Genomic DNA, 18,561 nt, shown 5'->3' with positions numbered 1-18,561 from the left:
TTGGTTCTTTTTTTTTTTTTTTTTTGACAATACCCAGGCCCAAATAGGAACAAGGATCTTGGGGCTAACACTTGTTATTTGATGGACTGGACTTGGTTCACCGCAGCAGTATTGGGCTGATTACGAACCAATTTACGCATAAAATATGGATCCTACAATACATATACACTCATACATACAAAATATATACGTATTGTACAGTAAGGAACAGTAAAGGAATAATATATGTAAAAGGAAAGGTGAATAAAACGTTAGGGATCCTCAGAGTAATAAATAATGCTTCATTATTTCTTGAGTTTCTAATACATTATATCATTTCTCCACTGGGATATGTTACAAGGTCCAAATAAATTCAAAAATCACAGACTTAGATAACTCTTTTAGGCTTCTAAGACTTGTGAGGTTTGAATCCCTTTAAATCTAAGTATATCCCATAATGTCTGTCTCAAAATCCCTCATAGTGTTTTCCCTCTTTTTTTCCTTTTTGAATCTTAAGGAAATTTTTCAAAGAGTTTTTTGGCTCTGATCAGTTATTGCTAAATGGTTTTCACTGTTGGTTCCCCCACCCCACCCCCTTTTTATAGTGCCTTACTAGGGTTTTGGTGTACCACTGATTCCCTCCATTTGCTGCCCTAGGTACTAGACCCAATGTTGTGTCAGCAAGATTGGTGGTTAGTCCCTTCCTTATTTTCTCATGATTTTCCTCTTTTGAGGTTTCTCCCCCCAAAAGTCCTTGGCTGACCTTCCTCTTTTGGGAGATCCTAAGGGCTGACTTTCAATTCTCTTTTTCCAAAGCTTCTAGATGCTACTTTTTTTTACCTACCTTTTGGTTGTTTAACCTTTTGTCATTTTCTCTAAATGGGTAGATTCCTCTCTATCAGGCTGAAAGATCCTCAGCCACCTTCCTTCATGGTCCATCTTCTTGCATTCCTCGAGGTACCAGACTTCTTTTCATGAAATGTTGATTCCTAAGCCATCAGCTTTTTTTCTAAACCATGGACGATTGATGGGACATATCCACCCTCGTTCTTTGTGTTCATGGGCACACTCCCTTGAGCTTTCCCAATCCTAGCTGGTCTCCTTCTGTATATCCCGAGAATCCCAAGTTTCTGGGAATCCCCAAGCATCCTGGTTCAACTTCCTTTCTAAGTTCCCCTAGCAATTTTCTCTCATAAGGGCTGGGTTGAGCTTTCTTTTTCCTTTTTTTTTCTTCATTGCATAAGGCCTAAAGCTTACTCATTCATGGGATTGGGCCCCTTCATACTTATTTGAGTAGTCCTTAATTGGCTGGTTTGGGCCTTGCCCTTTCTTTGAGAGCCCAAATGATTCTTAAATTTCAATTTTGTATTGTTTTGAGCCTTGATATAATGCTTATGATATTTTGGACCTCAACAGTAGGTTTGCTAATTTAGTTAATAATCCCTAGAGCTTAAGTGTATTTAAGAACAAATACGGTATTCTCGATGACATACAAGTAGAATACTATTATAAGAGAGAGATATTGATTAAGAGGAGAGCAAACACAATGTTCAATCCTTCGATGACAATCATAGAAGGAGGAGTTAGGTTGGCTCTAAGTCCTCTTCATATTTACCTTTTTAAAATTTTATAGATTGTGTCTTGACGACTATTTTCCCCGAACTTTTTCCAGGTAATGGGTTGTGTAGCTAAGCTAAATAGGAAGTTTGGGCTAAACCTTACCTACCATGACATCAATTATGTTTATAACTGCCAAACCAGTCTGATGTTGGGCTCGTACTTCAAAACCACCAAGGTCAAGTGAGGTTGATCTCGTGCCTTCCTGATTCCAACAAAGTCTCCAAAGGGGACATTCTAATGATCTCGAGAAATTGGCACACTGGCAAAATTTCTTGCCCAACCTCCCCGAACACTCCAAATCTATCATGCTTTTGCCCCATAGAGCCCTTTGTTTATTTGTGTACACTTATTTATTGCTCGTTACTAACCAAATTCTTCAGTAAGAATTCTTCGTTCACACCAATGTTCAGCTTTGTGCTGAACATTTTATCCTCAAGTACATACCTTCATGTAGACACTCAATTTTGCATCCATGATTTAATCAAGGAAGATGATTGGAATGACCATCCAGGTACCCAAAAAATCATTCATGCATTACATGCATCAATTTGTTTTTGCATTACATGCATGAATTGTTCTTGCATCGCATGCATCAATTTATTCTTGCATTGCATGCATCAGTCTATTTATTGCATATCATAACAATGATCTTGAAATTCTAAAAGTCGCAATGGTGTGTCCGGTTTCTCAACAAAACCATCGGATTGAAAGATATCACATTATAAAGTTTACACGGTCCATATGCATTGTGTCTAGGAAGAGTCGACCACATATGATTAATTTAAATTAATTCTGATTGGCTAAACAATTAAAATTAATAGAATAATTTTGTGGTTGGTTGATAATTAGTGTTTAAAATAGGGATGTATGCATAGGAATAAAAGAGATGATTAGATAACAATAAAATTGTGGATAATCTGAACTTTATTAAGATTTATTTTAGGATATTTATCTACAAGATAATTGTTCTTAAAAAGCCTGAATTATCCAGAAAATAGATTAAAAAAAAATCATGGACGGAGGATGAAAACACGTCTAGGTGTAAGGATCGGTCAAAAAACCCTAGAAGAGGAGTCCAAACGACACTTGAACACGAAAGAGTGCTCGGTGTCCAAGAGCCAATTCGGCACTTTTGGCTTCGACATTCTATAAGGGCTAAATTTCCCCCTTTTGGGCTTTGTCCCAATAGTCTTTGGGTGACAATAAGGCACACCCTTTTCGATCTTTTCGCAAAAGGTTGAATCTGGATTCACATCCTAATCGCTCGTGCCTATTTTTTAGAGTTTTATGGCCCTTATAAATAGAGGCTAGGTCTCATAATTCAACACCTTTTTTTTTACACTCTGAGAGGCACACATTTTGAGACTCTTAAATTACTGATATTTGCTGATTCTCTCTGAGATTTGTTGCAAAAATTAGGGTTTTAAGATTTTAAGGATAACTAAATAAGTTTCTTTAAACCCTAAAACATCCTCTCAAGAATAAAGAGTGCTCACGCAAGAGGTTGTTTCTATCACCCTATCCTTTTTATGCTTCTTTTACTGATGAATGTTTTTATTCATAATATGAATGATTCACCATTGTTTTGTTTAAAGCATGATTGTTTTTATGCAATTGTTATAATCTCTTTCTTGAATTTCAATAATCTACATGTGAACAACTCTTTTTCTAAAAATAAAAACAAATTTGCATCTTCATTAGATGTAGATCTGACTTTTTCTTAAAATAAAATAGATCTACATCTTCATTAGATGTAGATCTAACTTTTTCTTAAAATAAAAATGGGTCTACATCTTCATTAGAAACATATCTGAATTTTTCTCAATTAAAAACTGATTTATATCTTCCTTAGATACAAATCTGATTTTTCTTTAACATATGCAGATTTTTGAAATAAAGAAAAAGATAAAACATGATTGTGTTTGTGTTTGTTTTATTTAGATTCATATTGCATAAATTTATATTATGAGTGAAACTCTCTTCGTAAAAAAAAAAAAAAAAAAAAATCCTTTTCATTCTTTTACAACATAAAAACATATCTGATTTTTTTTGTTATCAAAAAATCATTTTTTATTATCACAGAACAGGTCTAATCTTTACAAAGTTAAAACCACTTTTTTCTACATACTACAAAACAGATTTGGTATTTTGACAAAACAAAATCAATTTTTTTTACCAACCAAAATAAATCTGATTTTTTTTCAAAAGAAGAGGCTTCATTCATAATAAATTTGTATGATTTAATTTTTATTTCACATATTCAACATATTATTCATGTCATGCATAAAAATGGTAAATTGGTCACAAGAGTCTAGCAGACCAGACTATGTCTAGGCAGAATGGGTGCCTAACACTTTCTCATTCCGTAACCTAACCTCCAGATTTAGATCATTGGTTAAGTAGATCTAACCTTGTCTTTATTTTATTTTGGGTAGAATGTAACTAGGACAAAAAGGCGTGTAATTATTTGGTAGTTTGTAACTAGGACCCAAAGCCATGTAATTTTTCAATTATGTAATTTTTTTAATTCAATCAATGAAGAGAGCAATTCAGTCATGAATTTATTTTTTCTTATTTTTTTTGTATAAAAAAAATATGTGACAACTCCACACCACTTACCCAAAAAGAAAGGTGTCTTAAAAAATACTCCAAAAAATCTCTCTTTTTTTAAGGGCACTTTCGAGGTCTATCACACTTCATATTGGGGTTTTCAGGGTGCTTGGAGGGCCTTGAAGGCTGGCCATCCACTATTACTATACACAGACATTTGGCATCCGAGTTTTGTCCACAATATCCCAATTTTTGAACTTTGGCATGCTCCCCCTCAGCAGTTCAATGGAGACATCCCCCCCCCCCCCTCCGGTTCACAAACAACCCTCCAATACCAACTCGTCCAATCAAGGACCCTGAGACAGTGCAAAGACATAAGCACTGCTGAAATGGTGGTTCAAAGGAAGGGACTAAAGGTTGAGGACTTCCTTGAACCATCTCGAAATGGGTTGGGCCACACTCCAACTTCTCAGCCTTAAGCTACAGTCACAGCTTCCCAGAGATCGTTCAGCCAAGGAAGAGGCCAAGGCTACTCGAGGACCAAAGCAGTGGCTCAACTAAGGTGGCTGTTTGACCAACCCCTCCTGAGGCAACCATTTAACCGACTGCCTTAAAGCCCAGCTCATTGCATCCGACGCCATATTGAGCTGGGCTGTCACTCTCCTGTCTGGTGACCTCAGATTTTTATCTTGGACTAATGTCAACCTATTTCTTAATAGGTAGGAGGGGATTCATTTGTCCCCTGGGTACAAACACTCACGGAATCTTTCATGCTGCCTCCTCCCGGTTTCCAATTCCATCTGTTTAACATAAGCCTGCAAGCCTTCCAATTCTCTGTCTCTTTCGCTGACATATGATTCCTCTAGTCTGTTTGACACAGATCTCTCTCCTCGTGAGGATGCAGGCAAGAACTCATTTGCAACTTGATAAGCTCCTGAACATCGCTCCCTTTGGCGTCCTTCTTGAATCAATTGGTAGGCACATGAAAAGGCTTAAAGAGACTAACACCAAGCTGGCCGAGACCCTGGGTCCTTGGTTGACAAAACTGCCGAGCTGGAGATAGCGCTAAAGAGCAAATAGGATGAGCAGCAGGCCTTCTATAACATGGGTTTTGCCAATGCCATAGGATCGATCAAAGTTGTGGTCAAAGAGGCTAGCCTCGGCAATTTCACTAATTGCTGGGTTGCAGCTTTTGATGCCTTCCTAATACCGACCTCCTCTACTCTTCGTTGCCTGGAGAACATTCCCTATCCGGTTCATTTGCTTGAGTCCCCAGAGGATGCTACAGCTCAGCCTTTAGGTTTGGGTTGGAAACTATATTAATTTTTGGGAAACTGGGAATATAACTCACTATGGGAGGCCCATAAAGGATTAATCTAATGGCTGATAGGTAGGTGCTTCCTTAAGACTATTTGGGACTGTTTATTAGGCCATCTAAGGAGATTCTCGGATGGCTGAGGTGCCTTATGATGGTTTCTGTTAGATTTTTCCCTTACCCAAAGACCTTGTTTTATACCCCTGCTGTCTCGTGTTTCTCTCACCTCAAACGTCCCAACCCCCTTTCCTTTGAATTTAGCTCCTTTTATACTCTCTAGTTAGTGGATCAATAATTATGGGAATCTTCCACCTGTACATGGGTCCCACCACTTGCAAAATTTGGGTTACCCTTTGAGTTTGAGGTACTATTCCAACATGTCAAATGTGGACCCTTCTAATACCGCCACTATGACGATTCCTTTGTAACTTGTGCCATGCATTGAGACTTATGTTCGGATGGCGAACTCCCCAAAGGGCATTATATCTTCTCGGCACTATTATCCCTCCTTGGAGGATAAAGCAAATTGGTGGGCTCCCTATTAACATGATTGCTCATGTGGTGGGCCTATTCAAGGCCTCTCATACGTTGTGGATTAGGCTGTTAGTTCTTGAGACATCAGTCCGAACTCAGTTTGGGTTAAATATCATCCACCCATAGTATCAATCACAAATTTTTTTTTATAGGAGTATCAATCACAAATTGAAAGTTATAAAACTAACTTTTTCTCTCAGCTCTTAGATTTGAAAAGTTAAAAAAATTCTTGATATTAAAAAAAAAATTATTAACTTTCAAGATCTTGATCATATCATGTTGTGCTCTAGCACATTGGACCTAACATGTGCATGATTTTTGCCACATGGCTGAATCCATTACTCCCATACTATTTGGTTGGGGAAGAGAACTTGGATTTCCTTATCAAATGGCCGGCTATAAGAACACTCACATCAGTGGGTGCAAAATTGTGTAAAATAGAAAAAGATGCAAAATTTACACAATATTTCCTAAATTTGCTCCGCATCAGTTCGGCTATAGTTGTGTAAATATATACATTTGCTACAATAATCGTGCATATTTGCACAGTTACTGTAGATGTGTATATTACTATTTTATTATTTTTTCTCTCACCTCTGCTCTCATCAGTCTCTCTTCCCCCACATACTCTCAACACCGCCTAACCACCACTCAATCACCACCACCACAACCCAACAAAACCCATGATATTTCAATCACAAAATCAACCAAAAACAAAGAAAAATCAATCCAAACCCAAAATCAAACCTTCAATGGAAAACTCAACAACTTAGAACCCAAAATCAAACTTTCAACGAAAAACCCATCAACCCAAACCCAAACCCAAACTCAAATCAAAGCCGCCGTCACCACTACCATGGAGAGCTTGTTGCTTTCTTTGCTCGTGGAGAGCTTGCTGCTACCATTAGAGAAGAGAGAAACAAGTGCTTGAGAGCTACAACAAAGGAAAAGATCAAAAGAAGAAGAAGAAGAAGAAGAAGAAGAAGAAGAGAACAGACCGTGGGAGAGGAAGTAGAGAAAAGAGGTGGTTTTGTGAGATAAAAAAGGAAAAAATAAAGAAAGGGTCAAATGTTTCAGTGGTGGGAGTTAAAAGTGAGGAGAAAAGGAAACTTCATTACTTGTAAATATCTCTCAATATAATTTAAATATAAAATAATTATTATTGAGATTTTTTTTTCAAACAAAGCATGATTTTATTTGGAATTTTATTAAAATCTATATTAAAATTTTTAAATCAAATCAGCTCCTTTTTTTTAAACTAAAATCATACTAATAGTAAATAATATATATATATATATATATATATATATATATATATATATATATATATCTCCAATGCGTAATCCTGAAACGACACACTGAAATATTTCATTGATGGCAGAATGATGGTTGAAAACACTGATATGTCAGTTGTCACCAAAACCACTATTTTGGTGGTCTAGCCACCAGTGCTAGCGGCACGGAGGGCGGAGACACCAATCTAATGGCAGTCGCCGAAAACACTATTTCAGAAGTTTAACCATCAGGCCTCCACCACAAGTGACTCCATTGGCTGAGCCACCGGTATTGGTAGTTTACTTAAAATATAAGTTTAAATTAAAAAAGTATGAGCAATAGGGGAAAAAAAATTATGAAGAATGAATATTTTATTAAAATATCTTGTAAAATAGATAAACTGATGTAAGTATTTTGTAAAAATGATGGTGTAAAATATAAAAAGTAGGGTTTTTTGTGTAAAATAGACGAAATCTTTTAGAAGAACTGATGCAGTTGCTCTAATGTAAAGGGTGGCCAAATTATAACCGGGAATATGGAATAGAAAATGTTGTAAAATTTACTAAAATTAAAATAAAATAAAAAATTACGGCCTCCCAATTTGTGTCTCTTTCTCATAGACACATAAGCTAGCAGCTAGCTGCTAGCTATTGTTTGTTAAGCTTTTAATACATTTTAACAGTGCAGTTTCTCACTCCCTCTTTGAAAAAGTATAAATTGTATAAGAGAAAACATACGGTCAGAGGTGGCGTAAAAGTGTTGATTTACGCCACCAATCAGTGTTTGCCACGTCACACATTTAAAGAAAAACCAATACACTCTATCACACAGAATTTTAACTTACTTAGACCTACACTCCGAACACATGTATCAGAGAACAAACCTAGAGAAACAGCACCAACACCTAACCCATTCCACCTCCTGCTCTCATCTGACCACCGGAGCTCCACCCCGCCGCGGCGTCGTTCTGGAGCTGGCGCCACCGCACCGAAGTTCAAGGTTCGTTCTGGTGTAAAAGTGTTGAAGAATACATTGTTCGATCTAGACAAATACATTTTTCCCCCAATAGGAAAGCAGTGTTGTACAAACACATAGTGTACTCAAACCTATGGAATCGAACAAGAAACACAACATTTGCATGCTCTATCTTTGCATGGAACTGTTGGGATCAGTGTGGAAGAGACAAAGCCAACGGCTAGCAATTGCAAAATAAAAAAGCAGAGAGGGGCCTTTCTAGTGGGTGTAAATTGAAAATCTTCGAGAGAGTTTCATAGAGGAGAGGGTTTACAAAACAAGATCTGTACAAAAAATGGCATTTTCAAAAATCTATTCCTCTACAAAAAATTTCAAACTTTCTTGAGTTCATCTTTTTCTTCTTTTTTAGTTTCTTTTCATTACCAAAAACTTATTTTGAGAGAGAGATTGAAAACATTTAGAGGGCAAAGCCAAAAACCATTGTTTTCATAACCTCATTCCAGAAAAAGACCCACAGAACATAAAATCCTAATTAAGACCAAACTCACACCTTAACAAGCAAGCTCTAACTCTGCAAACACCACCGTGAGCCACCGCCACCAACGGCAGAAGTAGCATTGACGGTCACACCTTCATCGCAGCTTCACCTCCACGGAGACACATTTTGAGGAAACCGCTGGGTATATCTCTACTCCTTAAACTCTATTTGAACCTTGAACTTCGGTGCAGTGGCGCTAGCTCCAGAACGACTCTGCGACGGGGTGGAGCTCTGGTGGTCAAATGAGAGCAGGAGGCAGAATGGGTTAGGCGTTGGTGCTGTTTCTCTAGGTTTGCTCTCTGATACGTGTGTGCGGAGTATAGGTCTAAGTAAGTTAAAATTGTGTGTAATAGAGTGTACTGGTTTTTCTTTAAATGTGTGACGTGGCAAACACTGATTGGTGGCGTAAATCAACACTTTTACGCCACCTCCTGACCGTATGTTTTCTCATTGTATAATCCAAACAAACAAATACTTCAAATTAAAATTTAAAAAAACACAAACTTCCTTAATTTTTGTTATCGCTCATATTTCTACTTTCCCAGACCCACAGGTTCTCTCTCTCTCTCTCTCTCAAATTTGTATGAAAAATTAATAATACATGATTCATTCTCGTTTTCCCTACCCACCAATTGGTTCTTCAAGAAAATTGAAAATAAACTTATAGATTTTAATTATTATTCTAAGTTTAATTTATGTATCTAAAGTCTAAAATATTCAGAGTCAGATTCTTGGGTTTCTTGTTCTCCATTCTACTTTCTTCTTCTTCTTCTTCTTTTTTTCCATGGAAATACTATTTTAGCTTTGTGGGTAGTTATAGTTTCTTACTTGATATTTAGTTTCTCCAAAACAAAACCCTTTATAGACATGAAGCCCAGGTTTTGTGAAACGGAATATATGCACAAAAATAACGGGACCATAATTTTGTTGCAATTTTTTTTTTCTAATTTTAATTTTACAATTTAGCTTTAATTTTCTTATGATTTTATTTTATTTTTTGTTCTAATGAATTAAAATTAGAATTTATCAGATTTCACATATTCTATCTCTGCCTTTGTATTGTGTGTTGTGTATAGACGTGTGAGTGAAGTTGTCCCACGTTGAATAGTAACAAGAAGAAGAGTAAGTTATTAATATAACATAGTTGGGTCAAAGCTCATAAGTTTAAGCTTTTGGCTTAAATGGGGCCATTTTTTTTAATAAAAAAAAAATTGTTTACTATCTATAAATTAATTAAGTAGTTGATTTCCTTTAATCATTCAAGTTATTTCATCATGATGCTTATGTATGCTTTCTAAATTACCTTATTTCATTGTTGCAGCTTATAGATTTCCAGTCATGTCTTGGTGCACAATTGAGAATAGTTTTTTTTTTTTTTTTTTCTCCTTTTGTTTTAAAGATTTTGCAAGATTCTTTCAAATGAAACAAACGAGCCTTGTAGCTCAAACTGTTTAGCACCTTTTAATGTTTTCAATAGAAACATCTAGGGATCAAATCCTCCCACTCCGTTGTAACTATCCAATTATCAACCAAAAAAAAAATGATTCTTTTTAAATGAAATAGGTTAGTTGTTGAAATTGAAATAAGCTAAATCTTGAAGATTGAAAGAAATCTATTATAGGTAACTTCAATCCATCCTTGTTTGATTTTAGCCCAAGGTGGGTGATTTATTGTTCATTGCCACTGTTGATTGTTTTATCATGAAGTCCTTCAAGGTACTATGTTACTGCTCTTTAGCAGTTTCATTTAAGGCGTGAGAGCTCCTTCCCCTGTGGACATTTTATCAGCCAGTTCCACTTAATGCATTAGATTTATGAAAGTGTAAGAATCGCAAAGTCTATTCACTAACTAGGAATCTTAAAGCTTTTGTCAGCGATAGTCAATTCTCCAGTCCTTGAGGAAAAAAAGAAAATCTCTAGAAGAGGAGAGAGCATTTGTTGAATTTCTGATGGGGGTTTCATCCTAGCCACCTCCCCCCGGTCACCCTTGGGAACCTTAGGCTCATAAAGAAGCAGTTTAAGTTCTGAGTCTTCTGCTGGAGGAATTGGATTTGTTGAACTTTACTGCAACATCATTTCCTTTGTTTTTGTACACATTCTGTTTATTCATAAGAATTTAATAGATTTCTGACAAGGATTTTTCCTAGAATTTCTTTTTGTATAAAATTTCAAATGATGGTTTTATGTATGTGCATATGTTTTTTCTTGGTTTTTGTGGGGACATTGTTTCAAAATTCGTACCTGCATTGCAGGTATTTTTACAGAACTTATACAGCAGATGCAAGTTAAAGGCGTGCAGGTAAGTGTCTTGGATTTATATGATATATTTGGTTCAAGCCCAATCAATTTAATGGTGCTAAAAGTGGCCAATGTTTTTGAAAGCTCACCCAAGCTCTTGTCCAAATAGATTTGCCACCCTACTACCTTTTTTGAGTAATATTTCAGTGCAGGGTTTTTTTTTTTTTTTTTGATAGGTAAGAATAATTTATTGAAAAGATGCTACTTCATGATAAGAGACACCAAGTAGCCTAAAGAATTACATCATGAAAAAATATCTACATATGAATTGACTTTTTGAAAGATGGAACATAATTACCATCTATAAGACCCGAAGCAAAGGGCCACTCATAAAGAGAACTAATTCAGTGCTGTTGTATTGTCTGGAATATTAATTTGGACTGGCTCTATGCAGCAGAACAAATTTTTTTAATGTGGAAGTATTTAGTGAAATGTGTTATGATAAAATGAAAAATGGGTTATTTACATAGGGAATTTTACAAGATTAGGGACTATGTTCCATGAAACAAGAGCTTGCTTTTAGTATGCTGTGTTGACCAGTCCAAACCAAATGGTCAAATAAATTTTGAATACATGCCAACTTAGGCCCCTTTTCAGTGATCTTCTTTCTTTTAGAAATGGAAGTTCTTGCCTAATAGGGTTTCATGTATTCCATATGAAAACTTGAGTATGAATCACCTTGTGTCATTGTCCTTTCACATATGCCTTTATGGAAGCCTGCTCTACTTGGAGAATTTTTTTTAGCTGCTTCAGTGATCAGTGGGGAAGATGCTCATTTGTCTTAGATAATCAAGGTATGGATTAAGAATGGAAACATGTAGTGGATGCTAATCCAGAGTGCATCTTGGCTGTTCTTTTGCTGAGGAAAGGAGATAGAGCATTTGGAAGGGCATCAACAACCAAATTTGGATTTTAAGTGATTTGGGATTCCTAAAAATTTCTCCTTGATTAGAGAGGAACTTGGTTAATAGTCACTGAATTTGAAGGGTTTAGATGGCCACATCCACCTAAAAGGCATTTCAAAACTCACTTGAAGTTGTTTCTCAACTTTCAACATGGCACTGCCGCCATTAACATTTTGATACCATTCCTCATTACCATTGCCCAATACACCGCCATCATTGTCTTCCCCCCCCCCCTCTCTCCCAACAAGTTATTTATTTATTTTTTCCACTCAGAAAAAATAGAGGCCAGTGTGTCAAGGCATTCTTTGTGGCAGAAGCTCACATGCTGTACATTGTGGTCTCCCATAAGCAAACTTTCAATGAGGTGCATCATAAGCACAAAATAAGTTGAACTTTGATCTCAGTTGCTTAATTATTGGTTCTCATTGTTAATACTACTGACACCATTACTTGTTGCACTAGGCACCATTCACGTTCCATGTTAGTTAAACTTTGATTTCAGTTGCTTCATTTAAGCATGCTGTAAAATCATGATCCCAAAATAAGTATTAATCAGTTTTACTGCAGTCTTTGAAGTTTTCTTATACTGCAGCACCATTGCTTTTGGTCATCAGGGATTCTGTGGCTAACTTTTTTTATATATTTATTTGAATGTTCATGATAGGTTGAGCTTTTATCTCTCTGTTTTCTTCTTTTGGATGCAAAGGTTGTACATCTTGTTGAGACAATTCTTTGCATCTATCAACTAGCTGTTGGCACATGCGATATGTGTGATATATATTTGCAACTGGTAACAGTTTTAGAAAGAATAAATTTTGGTGTTAGTGCGATTAAAGCATAGGAGGTAAAACCTTTTTTTTTTTAGAGGAGAAACTGAAGAGAAAAAGATAAAGAAATAAATCAAACTAGTCACTAACCCGTGCGATGCACGGAAGTATTCATCAAAAAGTTCAATAAATAAAAATAGTCATATTAATATTAGATTATTTGTGGAGAAGATCAACATAGTAAAAACAAATTAAATGTAGGAAAGGTAAAACGTAATTTAATCTTTTTTTTTTTGAGTTTATATAGTCGCTAATTTGTGCAATGTACCAGGAAGTTTGACAAAAAATATTTATATATGTTAACTTCCCTACAATTCAGATTCTTTTCCAAATACATATTAAAAAACACAAAGTTACCTTAAATCATACCCAAAAAATTCACTGAACCCACAAATTGTTCCCAATTATAAATTCAAATTTGTAGATAAAATTCCAAACTCAAATCTCAATGCACAATCTTAGAGACCATTGTGATTCAATTAATCTCCTTTCTACCATATAAACCTATCTCATTTGTAAAACCTAGACTTGTTTTCAAAAATTAAATACCAAAATGCTAAGACCAATTCCAAGTTCAATACTAATCCCACCTTCATAGTCTACCAAATGAATCAAATTCTATAACGTATGACCTCATATTTACCGACAATTCTTATCTGAATATATATTCAAAAACACTAAGTCACCTTTGAATTAGTTTGCAAAGAAAATTCTAAACACTAATCTCAATGCAGAAACCCACCACAAAATAAATCCAAAAAAAAAAATCAAACATACTTCTCAAAATGCCCTAAATTTTCAAATACACAATCTTTGAGTCCATTGTGATTCAATCCATCTCCTTTCTACTATCGCTCTGTTTGTTTCAGCATCAATATTTTCTGGAAAATGGTTCATTTTCCAAAGAGTATTTTCTAAAAAACTATATCATTTTCCAGTGTTTGGTAACGACCTTGAAAATGAGCTTTAGAATGTTTTCTGGTGTTTGGTATGCAAATTTTTATTTTTATTTTTTATATTTCTTGTGTAATTTAAAACATGTGTATTATGTAAACTAACTAATGTAATCAATATTAGAAAAAAACCAAGGATGAATTTGGTTTTCATACTAAAATTTTGACAATAGATACAATAAAAATTAGTTGTCAAATTTTCATGATCTCTACCACTCATTTTACTTATATATATAGACAGGAACGTTCACACACACACACATTTATATATATATATATATATATATATATATATATATATATATATATATATATATATATATATAAACCATTTGTCTATATACATAAAATTGACAGGAGAATATATCTTTAATAAGTACAAAATAACAATAATTTTTCATTGTCTACTCTTTTTACTAGTATACTAATTGTCTACTATAGTCAACCAGAAGTCTTTAATATTACTCAAAATTATGAATTTATATAATGTATCTACATAATATATCATCACTACATAATATCTGCATAATGTATCTATCAACAAAAAAGATTATGCTATGTAAAAGTAATTTAGAGCCATATAGGCACTATGTTTAAAATTTTCGTCTTTTACTTCATTCATTCATTCTTTCTTCTTTTTTATTTTTTATATACTTTTTTAGCACTTTTATGTGCAAAAAAAAAACTTATACATGGAATCCATCAAACCAAAAGTTTCTTAGAGAAAAAAATAAAATCAAGTTTGAAATTCAAAGTAAAGAATTGAGATTTTGGTAGAGAGGAATGAATAATTACCGCTGCAAATATGTTCTCTTTTGCAAGTTGGTAGAGAGGAGTGAAATAATTACTGAGCAATGAGGGAAAAAAAATCTACTCAAAAACTGTGTTATAAAGGGGAAGAGAAATATGAAGAGAGAGTGAGGGAGAGAGATCTATGGAAGGAGAGAGACTAGAGTGAGTGATAGTGAGGGTGTGAGGAAAGAAAAAGAAAAGGGAAAAGAGAAAGAGTGAGAGTGAGAGAGCGTACTGTGAGATAGAGATTGTTTTTCAAAAAAAAATTTTTTGAAAAATAAGCTATAAAAAACAAGCCTTATTTTTATTAGGATTTTCCATTTACTAAAGATAGTTTTCCGTTGACCAATTTTTTTTTTTTTTTTTTGTGCTATCAAACACTAGAAAATGTGAAAAACTATTTTTACAGAAAGTTTTCCAGCAAAACAAACAGAGCATATATAAACCTATCTCATTCGTAAAACCTAAAAATTTCTTCAAAAGTTAAATACCAAAATGTTAAGACCAAGTCAAAGTTCAATACCAAATTACCAATCCCACCACCAATAGTCTACCAAATCACTACACAACCAATGTAAAATTTCACCAGATGATTTTATATAATCCTGAAATTATTAATCCCGAAATTTAATCAGGTAGCTAATTAATAAAATTATAACTTCTCCATATCAACAAATAAACTTACAAATGAAATAAAATGGGTTCAAATGCACCACTACGTATACTATCAAATTCTTTCCCAAGCAAGTAGTGAAAAATGAAATCACAAGTTCTGGTACACATCTTTCCAATTTCCATTGATCTGCAAAACAAAGTGACACCATAAAATCTTCAACCAAACCAAAAAGACCCAGATAAAAAGAAAACCCACACTTTAATTGGATTGGTAATATTGGGCATCAAATTTTTAGACATCACATGGTTTGAAGTTGACTATTTCGTCTATAGCTTGGCGAAATCACAACGGAATTCTTGATATCTCTCACACCAGAGAAGAGCTAGGTCCGAACTGGCTGATGTTTTTTTTTTTTTTTTTAAATCAACCTCACGAACCTATTAATACTCATAGCATCAAGAATTTCTTTAAATTATATTTTAACTTATTTGATTTTTTAAAAAAATTAAATTTTCAACATAATAGTTTTGGAACTCATAGGAAAACAAATATTTCATAAGCCATCACATGCACACTCAACCTTATCATTAACTTCCCAAAGAAGCCCCATGCCTTAGCTTTCCTTCTCTCTGTCTTCCTCTTCCTTATGTGGCTTCTTCTCTTAACTCCAAGATAATTCCCACTTTGGTCAGATTCCCTTCTGGGTTTCTTGATGTATTCTGAAATTTCAAAGATGAAAATCATATTAGATCAAGTTAAACTTAAGCCTTAACAAACCACAATTCAGACGCAAACACAAACCATTTGCAACTTAAAGCCAAGTCTCAAATGATACTGACTACAGAAGTGAAGTGTAAAGACAGGGACTGAAGTAGAGAAGGAAGAAACTGAACCGCGAATGGGCCTAGGGTTCAGTTTTTGGGTTTCTTGCGTATGGTCTTGTAGTCGGGTTTTATAAAGAGTATTGGTGTAAAGTTTATAAAATAAAGAAAAAAAAAATGAACGAGGTGTAAAATTGTGGATGGTGCAAAACTTACATGGCAAGCTCTAAGGAAGTCAACAAAAAGTCATAGCCTTCGGTTTTATAGTATATATAGATAATAGTAAAAATACTGTGATATCATTTTTGATATTACTATGTATGGATTAACAAGTACGAAGCTTGACATTAACTCAGTTCTTGGGTTTATACAATAGCATAACAAGGATAAATTAAAGATAGAATTTGAAATGAAATACTTGGTTTGAATTCCAGTAGCATATTTCATTTTAGAATACATGTTTTTTATTTATATAATATTTCTTTTAGATTTTACTCCAAAAAATGAAGAAGAAGAAAAAAAAAAAAAAAACCAACCCACCCATAAAGGGGCGTTAGCGGTATCTTTTCTTGTATTTGATGATGATGATGCCTTGATGTCTCTTCTCAGGTAGAGGAGCTATATTCATTGGACCTTGATTCTCTGAACAATCTTAGGTTAGTTCTCTAACATCTCATTGCCCGTTCTACTTTTATCCCTTCGCAGGCATACACATGTTAGCTGAAATATTTATGCTTGAAGTTTGTGTCCCCCCTTCCCCTCTCTCTCTCTCTCTCTCTCTCCCTCTCTCTCTTCCCCTTTAAAATGCAGGCCTGTATATGGGTTGATTTTTCTTTTCAAATGGCGTCCAGGGAAAAGGATGACCGTGTTGTAATCAAGGACCCATACCCTAATTTGTTTTTTGCAAGCCAGGTCAGTTTCCCCTTTGTTTTTTCGGATAGTAAGGTCAGTTTGCCAGGGATTCACTTTTGCGCTTAATAAGTTTGCCAATTTTCCTGATCTCAAGTTTATTTTGATCACTGATTAGGTAATCAATAATGCTTGTGCAACTCAAGCAATCTTGTCTATCCTCTTAAACTGTCCGGAAATTGATATTGGCCCAGAGTTGTCAAAGTTGAAAGATTTCACAAAGAATTTTCCACCGGAACTAAAAGGTTTGGCTATCAATAATAGTGAAGCTATACGTACAGCCCATAATAGTTTTGCGAGGCCTGAGCCTTTTGTTCCAGAGGAGCAGAAGGCAGCTGGAAAAGTCAATGATGTGACCATTTTATAAGCTATTTACCTGTTGATGGAGTTCTGTATGAGCTTGATGGATTAAAGGATGGACCCATTAGCCTTGGTCAGTGCTCTGGTGGGCAAGGTGACATGGATTGGCTGCAGATGGTGCAACCAGTTATCCAGGAACGCATTGAAAGGTATTCCCAGAGTGAGATTAGATTCAATCTCTTGGCAGTCATCAAGAACAGGAAGGAAATGTATACTGCAGAACTCAAGGAGCTCCAGAAGAGGAGGGAGCGTATCTTGCAGCAACTGGCTGCCTTACAGCCAGATAGACTGATCGGCAATAGTAATGTTGAAGCACTGAACAAATCTCTTTCAGAAGTGAATGCTGGGATAGAAGCTGCTACTGAGAAGATCTTAATGGAAGAGGAAAAGTTCAAGAAATGGAGAACAGAAAATATCCGCAGGAAACACAATTACATACCCTTTTTGTTCAACTTCCTCAAGATTCTTGCTGAAAAGAAAAAGTTGAAGCCTCTTATTGAGAAGGCCAAGCAGAAAACAAGCAGCTCTAGGTGAAGGGTATTTCTGGTTAATTATAAAATTAGTTATGTGAATTTATTCTGGCTTGAAAACATCTGAAGCACATGTTTTCATATTTTCCCCTGGTTAGCTTTAGACACCTGAGTTTCTTTTTAGGTGAACCTATTCCAAAATTTACTTGCATTCCCCAGGTAATGAAATATGCTCGAGTTACTTTGTTGACATTTTAGAACGTGATTGTGGGAATGAGAGACTCAAATCCATGATAGAACTTTGTCGGTAGATAGGTTCTTGTTTTGAATTTTTTTTTTCTTTTTTCTTTTTTCTTTTTTGGAAAGCAACAGAAAATTGTATTGATTAGGATTTTTTTATTAAAAAAAAAAAAAGGTGCAAGATATTGGCGACTTCCTTTGGTAAGTGCAAAATCAACAAAACTTGAGATCCCTTGGCTGGATGGAATGCAATCCCAGTTTTAATCTCAAGCACCCTGGAAAATCAGAGTATAAGGTCACTAGTAAGCAAATGAACTTCTTGAGAACTACTTTTTTACATGCATGTAAAATTCACAAGAGCAGTATTAATGCAGAGGCCTGAAAGCAGAAATCATATATGTAATCCAGAAGCACGTTCCAAGGAAAAAAAGAAGAAGATATTTATCTGCTTAAATTCACTTTCTTTAGTCTTTTTCAACTTTTGGGACAGAGGATTGGGTCATACTTTTTTATTTTTGCCATTTTTTTTCTCTTAAAATATACATTTCCCATATATTACTCACACTTTGAAACCTGAAATGTTGA

At 34.9% G+C, this 18,561-nt stretch overlaps 1 pseudogene; it reads left to right on the top strand.

The window, feature by feature from the left end:
• Positions 1 to 5,253: 5,253 nt before the first annotated feature.
• On the top strand, positions 5,254 to 17,988 carry LOC142607584 (ubiquitin carboxyl-terminal hydrolase 2-like; annotated as a pseudogene).
• The last annotated feature ends 573 nt before the right edge of the window (positions 17,989 to 18,561 follow it).

This window comes from Castanea sativa, chromosome 8, assembly GCF_040712315.1.
Source record: "Castanea sativa cultivar Marrone di Chiusa Pesio chromosome 8, ASM4071231v1".
Classification (NCBI taxonomy): Eukaryota; Viridiplantae; Streptophyta; class Magnoliopsida; order Fagales; family Fagaceae; genus Castanea; species Castanea sativa.
This window is presented reverse-complemented; position numbering and strand designations above follow the sequence as displayed.